The sequence below is a fragment of the Phoxinus phoxinus genome, assembly GCF_949152265.1.
Source record: "Phoxinus phoxinus genome assembly, chromosome: 9".
Lineage (NCBI taxonomy): Eukaryota > Metazoa > Chordata > Actinopteri > Cypriniformes > Leuciscidae > Phoxinus > Phoxinus phoxinus.
In genome coordinates this window covers 25,067,617-25,086,033 of record NC_136884.1, presented here as the reverse complement: position 1 = coordinate 25,086,033, position 18,417 = coordinate 25,067,617, and the positions used below count along the sequence as shown (strand labels likewise).

At 40.8% G+C, this 18,417-nt stretch overlaps 1 long non-coding RNA gene across 1 annotated transcript; it reads left to right on the top strand.

The window, feature by feature from the left end:
* Window positions 1-9,801: 9,801 nt before the first annotated feature.
* Window positions 9,802-10,971, top strand: LOC307004582. Its single transcript, XR_013799066.1, has 3 exons — window positions 9,802-10,256; window positions 10,365-10,447; window positions 10,652-10,971. It is a non-coding gene; the product is annotated as an uncharacterized lncRNA (long non-coding RNA).
* The last annotated feature ends 7,446 nt before the right edge of the window (window positions 10,972-18,417 follow it).

The window sequence follows — 18,417 nt, the reverse complement described above, 5'->3', positions numbered from 1 at the left end:
AGAGAACCTGGACTGGAACAGGTAAGGCCCTTGACCGCCTGGTCTCACGTTGGAGGTAGGGCTCCAGGTGATTGCACAGCTCCAGGAGAAGATGCCTTGGAAGATGGAATCTGCTCATCAGCCATTCATCTGATTCATTCAGAAGATCTCGCCTATCCTGAAATACTCTTTCCCTTCTCAAGGGCGCATATACGTCTTCTAAAAGCGCCAGGTCAGCCATCATTGAGAATTGGTGTACGGTGGAAATCCAGTTTAAATCCTGTTTGGATGAGCAAATGACCTATCACATTGCATTATTTTACAGCACATGTTTTGAAACAATTAGCATTTAATTTTGTATCACGTCACATGTATTGGGGTGTACAATAGTGATGATGATGTGATGTGGAGTACCATTCATTCACATTAATAATTGCATGACAATTTGTTATATTCTTCTTATTATGATTTGTATTATTAATGACGCTTATTGTTATTTAGAAGAAGAATGTCGTTATTATTATTATTATTTAAAAGAAGAAGAACGTAATTTTAATTATTTTGTCAGTCTGAATTATTTTTTGGTCATTGAAAGCCTTTCATTACTGAACCCAGTCCGTGCGCACCTGCCGGGCTTAACTCACAAAAATAAACACTGAAGTTTATAATTTCTATGTTGTTGTTTTTTTACAGTGGGTCATAATATATCATATCTTTATGTGGCAAAGCGGTGTTCGCTCAGACAGTTCTAATTTACCTACTTTCGACTACGCCACCTGGGGAATTTCACCCCAGGAATCTAACGGTACCTCTAATGTAGAAGGCATGCACAGGTCCTAATCACTTTGAGTCAGAGACACAGATGAATTGCAAAAAGAGATGTACATTTATTTCATTAATCGTTAAAAGACATTTATCATTAAAAGGTGTTGACCAGCAATCACTTCAATTTACTAAATCCTAATGTTGGCTGTGGGGGACCTGGGCACATCCAGGGGGCAGTCTCAGGATATCACCTTTTTGGAAATTACTCTACTCAGTGCACACACACCATTCATTTCAGGAGGGGACCAACTCATTGGACCCGATCTGGTCGTCACAAATCAAAAACCCAAAACAATAAGAAAAGCTCTATAAACACAAAACACAGGTTTTGGGAAGATCACAATTTCAGCAGCATAAGTCAACCAAAAATAATATATAAATTCACCAACACAACAATTGAGTCGGAAACAAATACAAATTCAGAAAAACACTCGCTCCTTAACATAAATCAAAGTAATAAACAAAAAGAAGACAAAATAAACTCAAAACATACCAAAATTTACTCAGAATGGATTACTTGAAGGGCTTCTCACAAACAGTTCGCTCGGATGATTCACTGGAAACGATTCACTTAGAATGGGTTACTTGAAGGGTTTCTCACAAACAGTTCGCTCGGATGATTCACTGGAAACGATTCACTTAGAATGGGTTACTTGAAGGGTTTCTCACCAACAGTTCGCTCGGATGATTCACTGGAAACGATTCACTTAGAACCATTCACCTGGCGTGAAACCGCGCCAAACAGAAGGGAAACAAAACAGAACAAAAACAGAACAGCACAAAAGCAGAACAGCAGCTGGTAAGGCACAGCGCAAACAGGCTCCACAATGAAGCACCAGGCAGATAACTCTCGTTCAGAATGGCGATATTGTCCTTGTCGCATGCCTAAAAACAAAGCAGAGGGTGTTACACTGAGAGTTCTTCCCCCTTAACTTCATGCTCTAACAGTGACTCTATACTCACAACGGAGCACGCTGTCCCGGGATCAATATGCGAGGAATAGGGCCGAATGCCTCCGACAACGCTCACCAGCGCAGACAGATCTACACTACAGTGGGCATACGGGTTAATCAGACTAATCGCTGGGTCAAGAAACTCATAGGAACGTGGTTTACAAAGCGCTGTCGCACGCAAATGCCTCTTACCTGTCTCAAATGTCCACATACAACTCTCCCAACAGCACCCAGACCGGCCTACAGCACTGCCAGAGGCCAGCAGCTTCAGTGAGCTTTTACGAGCGGCAACACAGTTTGCCGTGCACTCGATCAACCAGCAGTAGGGCACATGGATGACGTCATGGCCCCGGACGATGACGCATGCCAAAATAGCAGGTAGGCTGTGCTCTTATTCACACTGGGTGCCGGGCCATTGGCCAAACATTAAACAATTACGAGTGGGAGGGGCGATAGACCGTCCTGCTACATTTAGTTTGTCAGTGCGTTTTGTGGTGTTAGGAATTGTTTTTCTGCGCATTTCAGCACTAACTCAAAACGTGCGTACATGTACACCACCTCCTGAGCCGGCGTAGGATTTGAGCGTGCCGTACGCCAACGTCCATATTGATAAATCGCAAAGTCACCGTGGTTTTGGGTGTACACCAGGTGTACGCTGGAAATTTGGTGTACGCACTTTTCATAAATGAGGGCCATTGAAACTACACTTGCCCATTTTCCACACGTATCCGAACTTTAAAAAAAACTCTGAGGAGACGCAGACGTATTTCGCGGGTATTGCATTTTTTATCACCGCGTACGTACCAACACCAATATCCCTCAGAAAGAACTACAACACAGAAATAACTTTCTGCGGCCAGCGTTTCTGGAAATGAACGAGGGTAAACATTTTTTTAGACCTATCTAAATTTAATTTAAAGGATGATTCCGGTATTTAACACCTTGAGTCTATATTGCAGTTTGTTTTGGATGAACAAGAGTGGTGGACAAATTTTTTTTGACAATGGTTCCTCTCTCGAGTTTTTGACTATAAAAGAATTGGCCATGGACCCATTTAACATTGTAGTCAATGGGCATGTCCGAAAATGTCATTAAAACAACCTTTAACATTAGTTTTCAAAACTGTGCAACTCACCGAGTGATTAGTGATGTTAGTTGATGTTCCAGAACCAAAAAGTGTTGCGAAATACAGTTTCTGTCGTGTTTTATTCGTCATTTTGTAAAATCCCATTGTTGAAAAAATAGTTCCACTATAGCTAAATAAACGGATTGCAATCATATATTGCGACGATATATTGTTTATAATCATCAACGAACACCACTAACCACTCGGTGAGTTTAACAGTTTTGTAAACGAACATTATTGGCTGTTTTAATGACATTTTCGGACATGCCCATTGACTCCAATGTTAAATGGGTCCATGGCCAATTCTATTATAGTCAAAAACTCGAGAGAGGAACCATTGTCAAAAAAATGTTGTCCACCACTCTTGTTCATCCAAAACAAACTACAATATTGACTCAAGGTGTTAACGGAATTATCCTTTAAGACCACGGATGAAAATCTGGCCGTTTTTAAGACGTTTTAAGGCCTTAAATTTCAAGTTCAGAATTTTAGACTTTTTAAGACCCCGCGGGAACCCTGGTTAATAAATGCAAGTTTATTACCCCTCGCTATAGCGCCAAAAGCGTAAAAAATAAAGCCTCACATTGATAAAGCCTTACAAATAACATGCAAGTATTGAGGTCCCAGACAGCAGTCATTTAGTAATAGCCTATATTCTTTCTTTTTTTACCTACACACCAGTGTGAATTTTTTTGTTATTGCATTTAAAATAGGGCCAATTTATAGGCTACTCCTAGGCTTACATTTTTAAACTACAAATATTATAGGCTATTATTTGTGCATAAACATATCTGGTTGTAGTAAACATACTGTTTGTTTGAAAACAACATATTTTGTCATCCTTGCTGCAAGCTTACAAGAGCGATAATATCATTAAATGTGAAGGGGGGCCCTAAAATATTTTCTTGGGAAAAAGGGGGTCTCAGACAAAAAAAGGTTGGGAACCACTGTCCTAGCAGACATAGTATCTGTTACGCCTTAAGTGAACATGCATGGTCAAGAAAGATACTCACAGTATCGGTTTAGGCCTACTGAATCCGCTCTGAATTGAATAGCTTTTGTAACTTTAAGGATTAATCTTTCATTTATACAGTCAAATATGCAATGTTATTTTACATTTCATTATTTTATTCAATTTCTGTACCTGAAAACTAATGTTAGACCTACCTGAAAAGCATAGTTAATTTTATTAGTAGGCTATCTTAGCTCTATTGTATTTATTTGTGCTTTTGCTTGTGGTTAGATTACTTGTTCTTATTTTCTTAATTTTTTTGGACAGTAGTCTTTTTTTTCCCTTGAACATAGCACATACCGAATCATACCGAAACCGTGAACCTAAAACCGTGATACAAACTGAACCGTGAGCCATTTGAAACGTTGCAGCCCTAGTACAGTGTCACAGTCGGATGATGATTCAGAGTGAGAGGTTTTGGGAAGACTGGCTGTGAGAATTCAGCTGGTTGAGGTAGTACTGTAAGAAGACGAATTCCATGAACTGCGAATGTTGCAGTCGCTACCCCACAACTGCGGGGAACACGAAGTTTGCCTACAGTGCAGGCACTTCTCAGTTTAAACACAATACGCTAGTTAAACACAATCATGACATGTTAAAGTCTGAGTGAAACGGAATATTGAGGGCAGGATTTTACTTTAGCGCTCCTCCTCTCCATCTCTCGCCCATAGCAGAGTAACGGCTTGAGGGGAGTGGTTAAGCGTTTAACCAACCCAAGCCGTCAAGCCTATGTCATCAGAAAAAGAACCATTCCAGACCCGGAAGTAACTTTTCAGACTTTGATTAAAGATAACTTCGGCAAACAATTTGTTTCCATGTATTAACTTGCACGGATTAATTGTTCACCACAAGACTAGTAACATCCGCTAACAAAGTAAATAGGGTCAATTTTGATTTCATGCCGACTTTAATAAATCAACTGCTGGTTGCTTTTAGAAGACAAGAGACTGTAATGTTAAATCAGAGCACAAAGGCAATGTAATTTCTGCATCTATTATCGAAGTATTTATTAGTAATACACTGGAAATTAGTAGAAATGTGAATATTTCGTTAGTATGTTGATTTACGGTGTGTGCTCCTAAATTTTCTGATTGTGCCCCTAAAATTTTCAGTTGGGGCCCACTGTGGTCCTAGTGAAAAAAGTTAGTCTGGAGCCCTGGGACTCTCTCAACCACAACAGAACCTCAGGAGTTTGACACAACGCCTTCATTTCAATGCAGAAGAAGTCAATTGGAACTCCTACCTTTGCTCTCTTGTTTCTGGACTCTACTGCTGCTTCTTCAGGTTAATGTCTGTGGACACAGCCTGCTAGGCCTTCACTCTCCCAACAGAGTCAGACTGTATTTTCTTCCATCCAACTCGGAAGAAAACTGCAACTCTACCCTCACTGAATGGGCAGCCATTAACTCTCTTTTGACTTCCTCACTCCTTGGTTGCCTGCATAGCCCACAAATCTGCATGTGCTCAGCCATGTGCTCATGGAGTTAGAGAACTCTCAACCACAACAGCATCACAACTACCATGCAAGTTCATCATCATCTTCTCCATCAAGCAGAGAAAACGATGGCAACTTGCACCATGACTTTAGACACTCACAGACTCGTCAACAAACTCTATTTTCAACCACTTCAAGAATTGTCCTCGCACACAGACCATGTAAGTATCAATTTAATGAGGTGCTCTGAGAATGATAAGCTGATGGTTCTTCTCATATTTAAATAGATCTTTTCCAAAGTTCTATTTCCTGTGTCCGGTTCCATAACACTCACCATTTTACCTATGCATGTATGTATGTATGTTTGTTTAGTTATGTTTGTGATTTAGTTAATAAAACTTCTGCACAATTATGGTTATTATATTTGGTTTCTGATCCTCTGCTTGCAACAAAGTCCCTTTTACGATCTTGATCTTGTTACATGCTCTAAGTGCTGTACATATAATTATCTTTCGGTGTCCATGAAATATACACTTTTCTTAGGATAAATTAATAATCAAAGAGTTCGTTGGAACTGATTAATTGATTGTAATATTAATTTAGCTCACTTCAAAGTTAATCTAATTAACTGACCCAAATATTAATAATTAATCATAATTGGTAATTATGGATTATTATTAATATTTCCCCTTTGATCTAACTCGTTTCATGTGCTTTCCAGAGGTGGTAGTTACTTCTGCCTCCATGGTCTCCAAAACAAAATGTATAGCAGTGAACTTCTCCACAAAAAAACTGTGTTCGCTCTGCTACCCCATCTAGTGTCTGACATCAGTGGGATCCCTGCTGTTTTTGGTTGCCCTTCTCTTCTACTCTCTGCCCATTGTGCATCTTTCCTGGCCCCTGTGGCTGAGAAGAACACTGCAATCTTTTCTACGATGGACATTGTGTTTCTCACTAAAAGAAAGTTCAGACCAACCATGCACCACATCCAAATTAAGTGCATGGCTCCTACAATGGGTATACACTGCCCTGGGGTACAGTTCCTTGACTCTCTTTTGTACCCCACTAACAATGCCACTCATTGTAGAGGCCCCATCATAGCCCTGACCCCTTAGGAAAGTTGTTTGAAGACCCCACTTTGTCAGCTGATGGCTGAGATTATTGTTGCCGCATCTTGTCTGGGCAAGGGACAGAAATCAAGAAAATCATCCTTTATCTCTAGGTTTTCTTCCTCCTCATTGATGTAACGGACACATATGGACATGTGTTCCCACTTATATCCATGAACTCATCAGCTAATATAGTGAAGTACCTGCTGCCTGTAGGGTCCCTCTGATTTTCTTTGCACAACATTCAATAAGCTCATTCTGAATTGCGGGTGAAAGGTATATTGCATCTTTGGGTGCAGTCTATATGTGTTGCTTTAAGGCCACATCCAATTGTGCTTTCCAGTTAACGAATTGGTTAAAGTTTCCATTCTCACTGTCCCCCTTCCAGTTCCCTCGGAATGCTACATTTCGCTGGCCAAAACACACAATTATGTCAATAATAGATAGAAGACTGTTACGGTTCGCAATTACCTTTTCTTCAGACTTCTGGCCGATAATTGAACTAATGTCCTTTCTTTATTTTTTGGCCAAAAGAAAGGAAGTTTTCTGCCTTGTGGATTTTCTGCCCTGTGGATTTTCGGTGTCCTTCTGTTAAACTGTGTCTTGGGATGATACCTCTCTTTTCACCCACAGCATTCTTCCAGTCAGTAAAGCCCTTTGTAAGAAAACTACAGTTTGAGCCCTTTAACTTATTAAAGCTGAGGCAATGAGCACAATATGCTGAATCCTCAAATGGTGAGTAGTGAAGCCATTCATATTTTTTCTCCCACTGGACATTGTATTTTAGTTGTTTTGTGCCAAATGTCCGATAGGGATAGCTATGCTGCTCTGGTGGTATCAATCTATTTTGGAGCAAACAGGTTTTTATCTCCATCTGTGAGTCTCTCGTCCTTAATTATTTTGTTCTTTATTCTCACAGGGTCAAAGAGATGTAGAGTCCCTCCTTCAGTGTTCTCGCTGCCCTGCTCAAGTTCCTCTGCTCTCTGTCCTCCTCCTCTGTCTCCTTCTCATCTCTATCTTCCTCTCGGTTGGTCTCTATCTTCCTCTCTGTGGCTCTCCTCCATCTCGTTTTGATCTTTATCTTCCTCTCTGTTGCTCTCCTGTCTCCTTCTCATCTCTATCCTCCTTCTCTGTTACTTTCTTCCATCTTGTTTTGCTCTCTATCCTCCTCTTTGTTGCTCTCCTCTTTGTTCTCATATCCATATCTTTCTGATCTTTCAATTTAAGCTTTTTTTAAAGAAATGCATCTAATGTATTTTGCCGGAACCTTTTTGCCATTGCCAACCGTGAAGAATGGAGGTGGAAACATCATTCTTTGGGGATGCTTTTCTGCAAAGGGGACAGGACGACTGCACCGTATTGAGGGAAGGATGGATGGGTCTTGGCCAACAACCTCCTTCCCTCAGTAAGAGCATTGAAGATGGGTCGTGGCTGGATCTTCCAGCATGACAACGCCCCGAAACACACAGCCAGGGCAACTAAGGAGTGGCTCCGTAAGAAGCATCTCAATGTCCTGGAGTGGCCTAGCCAGTCTCCAGACCTGAAGCCAATAGAAAATCTTTGGAGGGAGCTGAAAGTCCGTATTGCCCAGCGACAGTCCCGAAACCTGAAGGATCTGGAGAAGGTCTGTATGGAGGAGTGGGCCAAAATCCCTGCTGCAGTGTGTGCAAACCTGGTCAAGAACTACAGGAAACATATGATCTCTGTAATTGCAAGCAAAGGTTTCTGTACCAAATATTAAGTTCTGCTTTTCTGATGTATCAAATACTTATGTCATGCAATAAAATGCATTACTTAAAAATCATACAATGTGATTTTCTGCATGCAAACGAACATCATTGCTATACAAGCAGTGGCGGTTCTACATTGAATTACACCCTGGGCGAGACCCCCTGCAAGCTTTTTTTTAACAGCTTGTGCCGCCCCCCATGTGACATGAAAAAATACCCCGTGCCTAAAACCGCTACTGTATACAAGTTGTGAAGAGGTTCAGTGTTTAGAAGGAAGACAGGGTCGGCGTGACTGGGACTCGCACGTTTTATTTACAAAACTCAAATCAACAAACAAAAGTCGTGCCAACAGCGCATTACCCGTAGCCTTGCTACAGCATAATAATAATAATAATAAATTGTATTTATATAGCGCCTTTCCAGGGCTCAAGGACGCTTTACAATAAACAAACAACGATAAAGGCAATTTACATTAAGACAGCAGACAAACCAACAGTAGGTAGATGAGAGTGCAAGTACAATATGCGAATTAGGTAGAATACAAAACAATCTCACAATAAAACTCTTTCCACTCGTCAGTAACTCTTTCCACTCGTCAGTAGAGATGGGAATTGATAGGAATTCAACGATCTGAAGGTCGTTCATGACCTCAAGGCTAGATTATTGCAATGCTCTACTGGGTGGTTGCCCTGCACGCTTAATAAACAAACTACAGCTGGTCCAAAACACAGCAGCTCGAGTTCTTACCAGAACCAGGAAGTATGACCATATTAGCCCAGTTCTGTCAACACTGCATTGGCTGCCTATTAAACATCGTATAAATTTTAAAATATTGCTGATCACTTACAAAGCACTAAATGGTTTAGCTCCACAGTACTTGAGCGAGCTCTTAACGCATTATAGTCCTTCACGTCTACTGCGATCTCAAAATTCCGGCCAGTTAATAATACCTAGAATATCAAAATCGACTGCTGGCGGTAGATCCTTTTCCTATTTAGCACCAAAACTTTGGAACAGTCTTCCTAACATTGTCCGGGAAGCAGACACACTCTGTCAGTTCAAATCTAGACTAAAAACACATCTCTTCGGCCTAGCATACACATAACACATTATAGACTTCTATAATTCAATGTTAGGCTGCATAGTTTAGAACAGCCGGGACCGGGAACACTTCCCGTAAATCCTGATGTACTTGGTACATCATAAGAAGGATGGCGTCTACGCTAATATTAGTCTCTCTGTCTATCCCGAGGTTTACCGCTGTCCACCGGAACCAGGCCGTATCCAGATCTGATGAAGGACCAGCGCCAGGACACGACGACGACGCTGACCTGAAGTGTCAACCAGTCTCTCCTCCTCTCCACTCCAACCAACCGGAACTGGACAAATTCTCTGATTCTTTCTGACTTCTGACCTGTAATGCTCCTGAATCATAATCATCCACTGTTCGCTGGTTGGGCAGAGGAGAACTGGCCCCCGACTGAGCCTAAGTTCTCCCAAGGTTTTTTTCTCCATTCTGTCACCTGATGGAGTTTTGGTTCCTTGCTGCTGTTGCCTTGCCTTCTGGCTTGCTTAGTTGGGGACATTTAATATTCAACAATATTATAGATCTGCCTTAAAGGTGGACGATGATGAAATTGTTTTTTTGTATTATTTTCATGTTATCACTGTGAAGCTGTTTTGATACAATCTGCATTGTAAAAAGCGCTATATAAATAAATGTAACCGGGGCAGGAATAGCCTGATATTTAATTAATTTCCCTGGTGAGTTGCCCTTATGTTTGCGTTGACTCAGCTGAGCGCGCTGTCCCCTTTAAGAGTGTGTGCATGCGCAGATGAGAGCGAGCGCGTCAGACTGAAAGAGAGCGCAGTTTGAGACAGAGACACAGAGTGAGAAATAGTCGATTAAACCGTTTAAAAAGAGAACGTTTCCAGGTTGAGATTGACTTGTAAATCTGTGGTGACAACAGTTGTGCGATAGTGTCGAGTGTGTGGTTGATTTCGCTGCTCAAACGAGTTTTGTGTTCCTGCACGTGAGAGATCTTCCGTGGGAAAAGGAAATCCTGAGGTGTTGGGGAAGATTGAGCGTGAGTTAATCTGTAATATGTTATAAAAAGTTGTTGCAAGGTTAAATAACAGTTTATTTTATATATTACTGTAACATTGAGTACTTATTTTTCTTTATGTTGTGTTAGAGGGGAGAACAGAGACACGTGATATTGCACGTGCACCAGCTACCACGTGAGCTTTTTCTGTGTGCTTCAAAGTCTCAATAAGAGTGAGTTCTGATAATTTCATTCTCTTAAAGTGTTTATGAATAAGTTTAGAAGAATATTTGTACCCTGTTTCAAGTGTATACTATTTAGTTGGGTCTAATTACTGATTGATTTGAACAGAAGGGGTCAAACTGTGGAATGTAATGTATTCATGTGGTGAAATGTGCAGATTTCTCATGTATGCTGTTCTTTATTTCTTTCATTAGGCACATACAGGTCACTACCATTGTTTTTGGCACTCATTTTATTTGTTTCTGAGATTATCAATGTGAAAACCATTTTTTTATTATTTGTTTTTGCTTTGTAAGACTCTTATCACTTTTTCTGCACTCATTGCAGGATAGTTGGACAGTTTATTTTGTTATGCCAGTTCCACTTATTAATTGGAAGATTTTTCTAGAACTGCTTTTCTCCTGAACAAAAATATACATTAACGCTGTGTCTCATTTGAGGCTCAGTCAGGAATAAAAGAACCCATTTTCTTTAGATGTTATGGCTGTGTCTTATTTCCTGGCATAACGTTTGAACGGCCACATAAAGGTGACTTGACTTGACTAGAAATATTTTCTGAAGCACCTCAAAAAACGCTTTCAATTCCTCAGGATAACTTAGGTTCATTGCATATATGACACCCATTAAGAGCGCACATGCAGAAGCGATGTTTCCCAATTCGTGAAGCACTTCAACACCCTCAATCACTATTCCAACATCAGCTGGAGTGGTGGTGGCATCACCTCCCTCTACATACCAGCAGCCATATCACCCTGTAGCCCAAGACTGGTTGCCCACTGAAGCTAAGCGGGGCTGAGCCTGGTTAGTACTTGGATGGGAGACCTTCTGGGAACACCAGGTTGCTGCTGGTAGAGGTGTTAGTGAGGCCAGCAGGGGGCGCTTATCCTGTGGTCTGTGTGGGTCCTAACACCCCAGTGTAGTGACGGGGACACTATACTGACAAAAGAGCACCGTCCTTCGGATGAGACGTTAAACCGAGGCCCTGACTCTCTGTGGTCACAAAAAATGATTTTCTTTTTTTACAATTTTTTTAAAATCACTTGAAATCCTATTCCTAACCCACTTACAGCCACTGAGTTAGAAGCACTGAAATGAAAATTTAAAAATTTAATCATCTGTGGAACGGGAAAAACTCATCATTTCAGCCAATCATTTCCAAGACCACAGAATCATTGGACAGTCAGTGCGTCAATCAAATGGTCGTACCATACCCCCCTCCCCCCATGCCCCTCTTCGAATGGGTGGAGTCAGGGAAAAAAGCTAGGACCTTTTGAGTTGTGTATTTTCAAAATCTGCCGGCTGTTTTGCAAATCACATATCCCACCTTTAAGTACACCTGTATGATCTGATGCCATCTAATATAGCAGCTCTGCCATAAATTCTACTTTTATAAGATTATAATTTTTATATTTTTAAGATTAAATGATCAGAAACATGATTTGTCTAGACCAAAATTGCCATTCCTACAAGCCAGATTCCACAATGTTAAATGGATATTTTGATATTCTTAAAAGCCCTAGGATACTGTTACTGCTGCGGAAATCGTTATTACCTACCAGATACTCTTTGAAAAGACTGCTCGGATCTTCATTTAAATAGATACAAAGTACCCTGAGGAGGCACTCCCTCTTCTTTTCAACAGTTTCATTCTAAATAGAAAAAAAGCAGCATCAACATACATAATATACAAACCTATTACACTTCTATAATTATGTGAAATGGGTGAAACTTTAACTATAAAAGTAGGCACATGTACAATGACCATTTACTTATACAAACATTATCAATGATTATGCAATTAGTCAATTTACCTATGCAGTCGGAGCAAAAGTGAGGTTAATTTTTTTTTCTTTTAGATCCACCCATCTTCTTCAGCACTCTTTGGAGCTGATCAGCGTAGTGGTCAAGTTGTGCAAAAAACGTTGCGACGAGGGGAACAGTGGTAATCCTCATAAATTCTGCTTCCACCTTTAAATAATGTCCACAAACAACCTGTTATTGGTGTATACTAAAATTTTTGTGAAAATACCATATGTTACTGTATTCTATATGTCTTTCACACTGTCATTTGATGCATTAACATTGATTATGGATGTTTTAAGAAGCAGTTTATACCTCAGGCACAGTGAACAGTCCTGGCCATCTGGTCTTGAACTCTGCAATCATGGGGTTGTCTCTGACTACCTCCTGTCTCCTATACGCAAAGGTATTGGCCATCTTCTCCTTGATAACTGCATTGTTGTGTTGTTTTTTTTCTTCGGACAACAGTGAGACTCTTTGGCCTTCAAGGCTGTCCTGGGTCTCTCCATCAGGATAGGGGGGACAGAAATTTACTTCTGCCTTTCTGGGTTTTTTAATCTTATAGCCCGGCTGGAACTTATCTGCAGGTTTGTTCTTGAGGGAATTAATGCTCATCTCTGGGCACCCCAAGTTTCTTAGCTTTGTCCTATAGTTGGCCATCTTGTACTTGAGGCTAATTTTCCATCCGTAGTAACCACTAGAGGATCCTTGTTCCCTCAAACATGGGTGAGCTTTGATTAAAGCTTCAGCAACAGATTCTACTTCCAAATTTGAAGGATACGCCTTAATAATAATACATTTTATTTATTTATTTAAGCCAATGGAGGTTCCTAAGCACCCCAGAGATATGCTGACGAGAAGGAGTGTGTGTAAGAACACGTGCAGCTGAGTTCTGTATGTGTTGCAGCCGCTTAATAGACTTTGCAGGTAGGCCAAGATAAAGGGCATTACAATAATCAGCCCTAGAGGTTGATTTTGCCTTGAACTTAATTATTTGCTGAGCCAGAGTTTCCAAGATGTCTGACTTCAGTTTGTGGCTGGGGTTTAGGAAAACTCTGCTTGACATGAAGGCCTGGTTTGCACTTTGAAGTTTGATCTCCACATCATATGGAAACTTAGGTATTTGAAATTCTGTAGGTCACTGTGATCGAGCAGTTGCTGGGTCAGGGGAGGAGAGTATCATTGTGTTCTGTAGGTCACTGTGATCGAGCAGTTGCTGGGTCAGGGGAGGAGAGTATCATTGTGTCAGAGGATGAAGATGTGTCTTCACCACTCTGGTTCAAACAGGCTGAACTGACATCTGAAGCATCAGACAATGAGATGACTTTCACTGTACTCTTGCCTTGTAAATCACTAATTTGATTAAGGTTAACAAAGTTATTATCAAAGTCGCTGTCCATGTATTGGAGTCTAATGTCCCCCTCTATATCAAACTGACGTTTGATCTCATTTGAAAGATCCTCCACAGACTTTGGCATGCCCGATTCTATGGTCAGCTTCTCAGCATTATTGGCACCAAAGACAATCTGAAATTTCACTGGTGCAGCCATCATGCAAATACTTCAACCTAAAAAAGAAAAGAAAAATAATTTAAGCCATTGTGTGTATAAAAGGACGAAAATTCAAAAGTCAGAAACTTGCTTGATAAAAACCTGAAACAATTAATAAAGCAAACATGGACCGTATTCACAAAAGGAAATTGTCTCCCCACAATAAGCCCTCCTAAATACCATTTGTGTTGTAACAATTTTAAGTAAAATTAGGACTGGCATATCTCTTATTTCTAGAGACATGTAGTTAGGTTAATTGGAGATTCTAAATTGCTTGTAGGTGTGAGAATGAGTGTAAATGGTTGTTTGTCAGTATGTATTGGCCCTGTGATGGACTGGCGACATGTCCAGGGTGTGCCCCGCCTCTCGCACAAAGATGGTGTAAAAATAAATAATCGATACACTAACGCCCAATATCAATATTTTATTACAACACAAAATGATTAATTTACCCGTTGTCAGTGTCACTGTCACTACCCAATATCTACCATTCCGTTTGCGGGGGGCGCTGTTCGAGTAAATAGGGGTAAAGTGGCGCAAACAGCGGCCGGTGAAGAACACAGTACACGGTGCGAGTTTGGACACTCGGGAGGTCGTGAGATATTGCACACATTACGAGTCAGTTAAACTGATAATCGTGTCAAAGCAGCTGGTACACGGCACGACTGTCCTGCACAAATTTTATCCCGAGCCGGCGGCAATCACGTGAGCATTCGCGCTAAACACAGAGACCGGAGCTTTCAATGTTGCAGGCAATAGCTTCAGATAGAAAAATTACAGAATGTGTGTGCAAATGATTTGTTGAAAAGCAGAGAACAGTAGACATTCCGTTCAACATAAAAAACGAGAGAGAGAGAGAGAGAGAGAGAGAGAGAGAGAGAGAGTGTGTGTGTGTGTCTCTGTGTGTGTGTGTGTGTGTGTGTGTGTGTGTGTGTGTGTGTGTGTGTGTGTGTGTGTGTGTGTGTGTGTGTGTGTATGCGCACGCTGTACGCAAAGACCCACCCGCTAGTTTCCACTCTAAAGTATGGAGACACTTCGGGTTTTACGAGACAATAAAGATCATAAAGACAATAAAGGATAAAGACCAGGAGGCAGTGAGTTATTATGCAAATGCATATTTCTTTGCACAATGTTGGAAATGTTGGCATTAATAAATGCATAAAATTTCCTTATTTCCTTATTCCTTCTTTTTCTTTTCAGTCACATATATCGTGATATATCGTTGATGAAATTTCTTCCAATATATTGAATATCGTAGATATCGCGAATCGTGATATTATCATATCGTGGACCACATATCGCCACAGAATTGAATCGTTAGGTACCTGTATTGTCCCACCCCTAGTTAGTAACAACAGCTGTTTAACAACACCTACTTTTGATATAAGGATATCTTTTAAATGTAACCAGTCGGAGTGGCTCAACGAAGTAGTCATGCAGTGGGTACTTCTCTGGCAGGGCATCATGTGTTATCACGACCATTTCACCAGTTGGACATGGTTGCAGTTCAAAGGCCCGGTAGTGCTCCCTAAACCAAGCTGAGAACTTCTTGACTATGAAATTAACTGTATCCTGAAGTACACATATCCTAATTATCTGTCCAAAATCAGGCAGTCCATCAGTAAATTCACAGATTACTATCATTCCAGTTCTATAGCAGATCCCTTTGCAATCTGCACTTTTAGCCATGTTTACTTCTGTTATGTTTGGGTACATCTGCTGGATAGGTAATGATACCTCATCTTTTAGCACCTCAAGAGGAACTCTTGTTGAACCTGAAACTTCAAAGCCAGGTTTACGTGGAGTTGATGAGTGTAAGTGATAGGCAATCATCAGCTGGTGTTTCTTTGCCAGTGTTAAAGCAACATTCTTGAAACACTTGGTATGACGAACAACATTTTTAAAAAAGCTGTGTTTGCCCTCAAATCGCATGGTCCACAGGCCAACCAAAGGACCAAAACACCGGATCATGTTAGGGTAGTGCTACAAGTAGTGATGTTTTGGCAAGAGTTTCTGATTAGGAAATGCTTCTTTGTATTTCTGCCTGTCATCACAAATTTTGCACTGAAGATATCCAATGGATTCTTCTGTATGTACCTGTGCAACAGCAAGTTCCACTATCTCTTTTAAATCCAAGATTATCTCCCACACTGTTTCCCCTTCAGGTATAACATCTCCAAGCATGAAAGGCAGCAACCTTAAGAGAGTCCAGTTCTCAGCAGCATTGCCACCAATTGTGTTTTTTCTTTTAAATGACTGTGGCACAATATGGGGATGGTTTTTCTGATCATCTCCCTTGTAGGGAAAACTGAGAATTATCTTATTTAGAGTTTCCAAAGAAAAGTATTTTTTGTACATTAACATATCCAGACACAGTGCAAGTTCCACTGGAACAATGCCCTCAAACAGATCATGGAGTATATCAGGAGGATATCCAGTTGTGACATCAAAATGAGAAAGATTCTCTGTCAGCACACATGCCCTTTTTACTCCAAAACAAGGTTTTCCACTCTCCTTTGCACTGTTCACATGTTCATTGTGGCTTTCTTTCAATCGTAAACTAAAATCTCCTGACAGAACCTGCTTGGACTGAAAGTCACTGGAACTCCCAGTGCAAAATCGACTTTTCCAATACAACCAAATCATGCAAGAGAGGTCCAAGAACTTTTCCATATCCATAAGTCTTGATATGGCTACTTTTACACAGCAAAGCCAAATAGATGGATGACAAAGAGGACTGCTGACCTGGGGGTAAGTTGCTTAAAATCCAGTACACAGCACAAAGTTTGTGCTTCGTTCTTGAAGTTCCCAGAGGATTACAAACTTCAAAGTCATCAATATAAAGAGTGACACAGAGTTTCAAATTCCCCTTCAGATAGGAACCGATTTTGTTTAAAAAACTCTCCATCTTGAAATGACTTGTATTCTTCTGCAGTTTCATTTTGAAAAACAGTTTCTGCAGTTTCATTTGAGTGAGCACTACAGTTTGCTAGTACATCATCAATGATACCATCTTTGCAAAGGAGCTGCTGCAATGACTGCAGTAATGGTACATATTGGTAGGTATGTTTGCTGTCCTTATTCAAAACATACTCCACTGGTTCAACTACTTGGAACTTGTCTTTGAAGTATTTTCTCCGCTTAAAAGCAGAACTAAGTGGGCCCTGATCTCCTATAGATTTTGTCAAGGGGTTAGAGAAACATGCTGCAGAGGCCAATTCCGAAATGATATAGAGCTTATAAATGTGTGACAAGTATTCGCTGAGTTTTGTTTGTTTAGAGACATCCTCAAGAAAAAAAAAAGTTCACGAGACGGAGAGGCAGAAAGCACACCCTGTTTAATTTCTTTATTTTACAAAAGCTGTATGACCATATATGATGGAGTATTTTAAGTTTATTTAGCTGCTATGTTAAAAAAATCACGCAAATCACGGCGGCGTGATTGCCGACCCCAGAGGGTTAAAGTTCTGCAAAATTAAGGGTGTGTCCACTTTTGAGTGACAGGTGGATTCCCGATGATGTCAATGCTAGCCGGTTAGCCATCACTTCACCTCAGCAAATTCCAGCCGCTGAACTTGCCATCTCTGCCGTGTTTGTGCTTTTTTACGGGATTATTTCATATAATTTAATACACCCATTACCTCGTCCATGCCTTTGGATTCCGTCGTTGTCGTCGAGTGTCGTTCGAGAGAACAACCAGCGCTGTATTCCAGTTGTTTTCCTATGTGAACATGCACTAATGTATCTCTGACAATTTCGTCTATAGATATAAAGGCTACACTCGCTCTGCGATACCGTTGCTCTGGAACAGATTATAACATGTTTATGTACCGTCAGATGAAATCCTGCAGGTGTCGGTGCTTTCTCCGTCCATGCAATAAATGCACATCCTTGAATGAGCACGGATTTCTAGCGCATTTACTTGAACTTCATAGGTAATATATCTATGGTTTGACCCATTTGAGAATTGAGATGCGACCAAAATCTGAATTTAAAATGGACTGAATAATAAAGCTCTCTAAGAACTTGACGAGCGATGCCGCGCTGACGGACCATAGACTGTAAAAAAGAGTGACTGACATGTATACACATAATCACGGTCACACACACACACACACACACACACTCTCAGAGTAATATTGTAAAGTTACTGCATAATCAATTTTCAACTAGCAGAATAGCTGTACAGAATCACGATACACAGTCTCACTTGTAGCTATGTCTTTTAACTATTATAATATTTTGAAGGGCAAAAATAGGACCTTTTAATTGGCATTCTGGTTAGCACGAGTCCCCGTGCAGTCTCAGACTTGGTACTGTGAGTAGCATATAGCATTAGCTCCCAAGCCTGAGCTAACCATGGAGCTAACTCCATAACGTTGTGCTAGGTGGGCGTGGTTTCAGATAGCCAGGCTCCTCAGCTCCGCCTCTTTGCCTATATTCTGTTATCCGGGAGTGACGAGCGGTGACGCGAGGGCGGGCTCCGCCCACTTTAGGCTTCAAAAATGCTCTTTAGAAACCTACGGGTGACGTCACGGACACTACGTATATATTTTTTATAGTCTATGGCACAGACCAAGCACTGAATGGGATGCGGGACCTACTGGAAG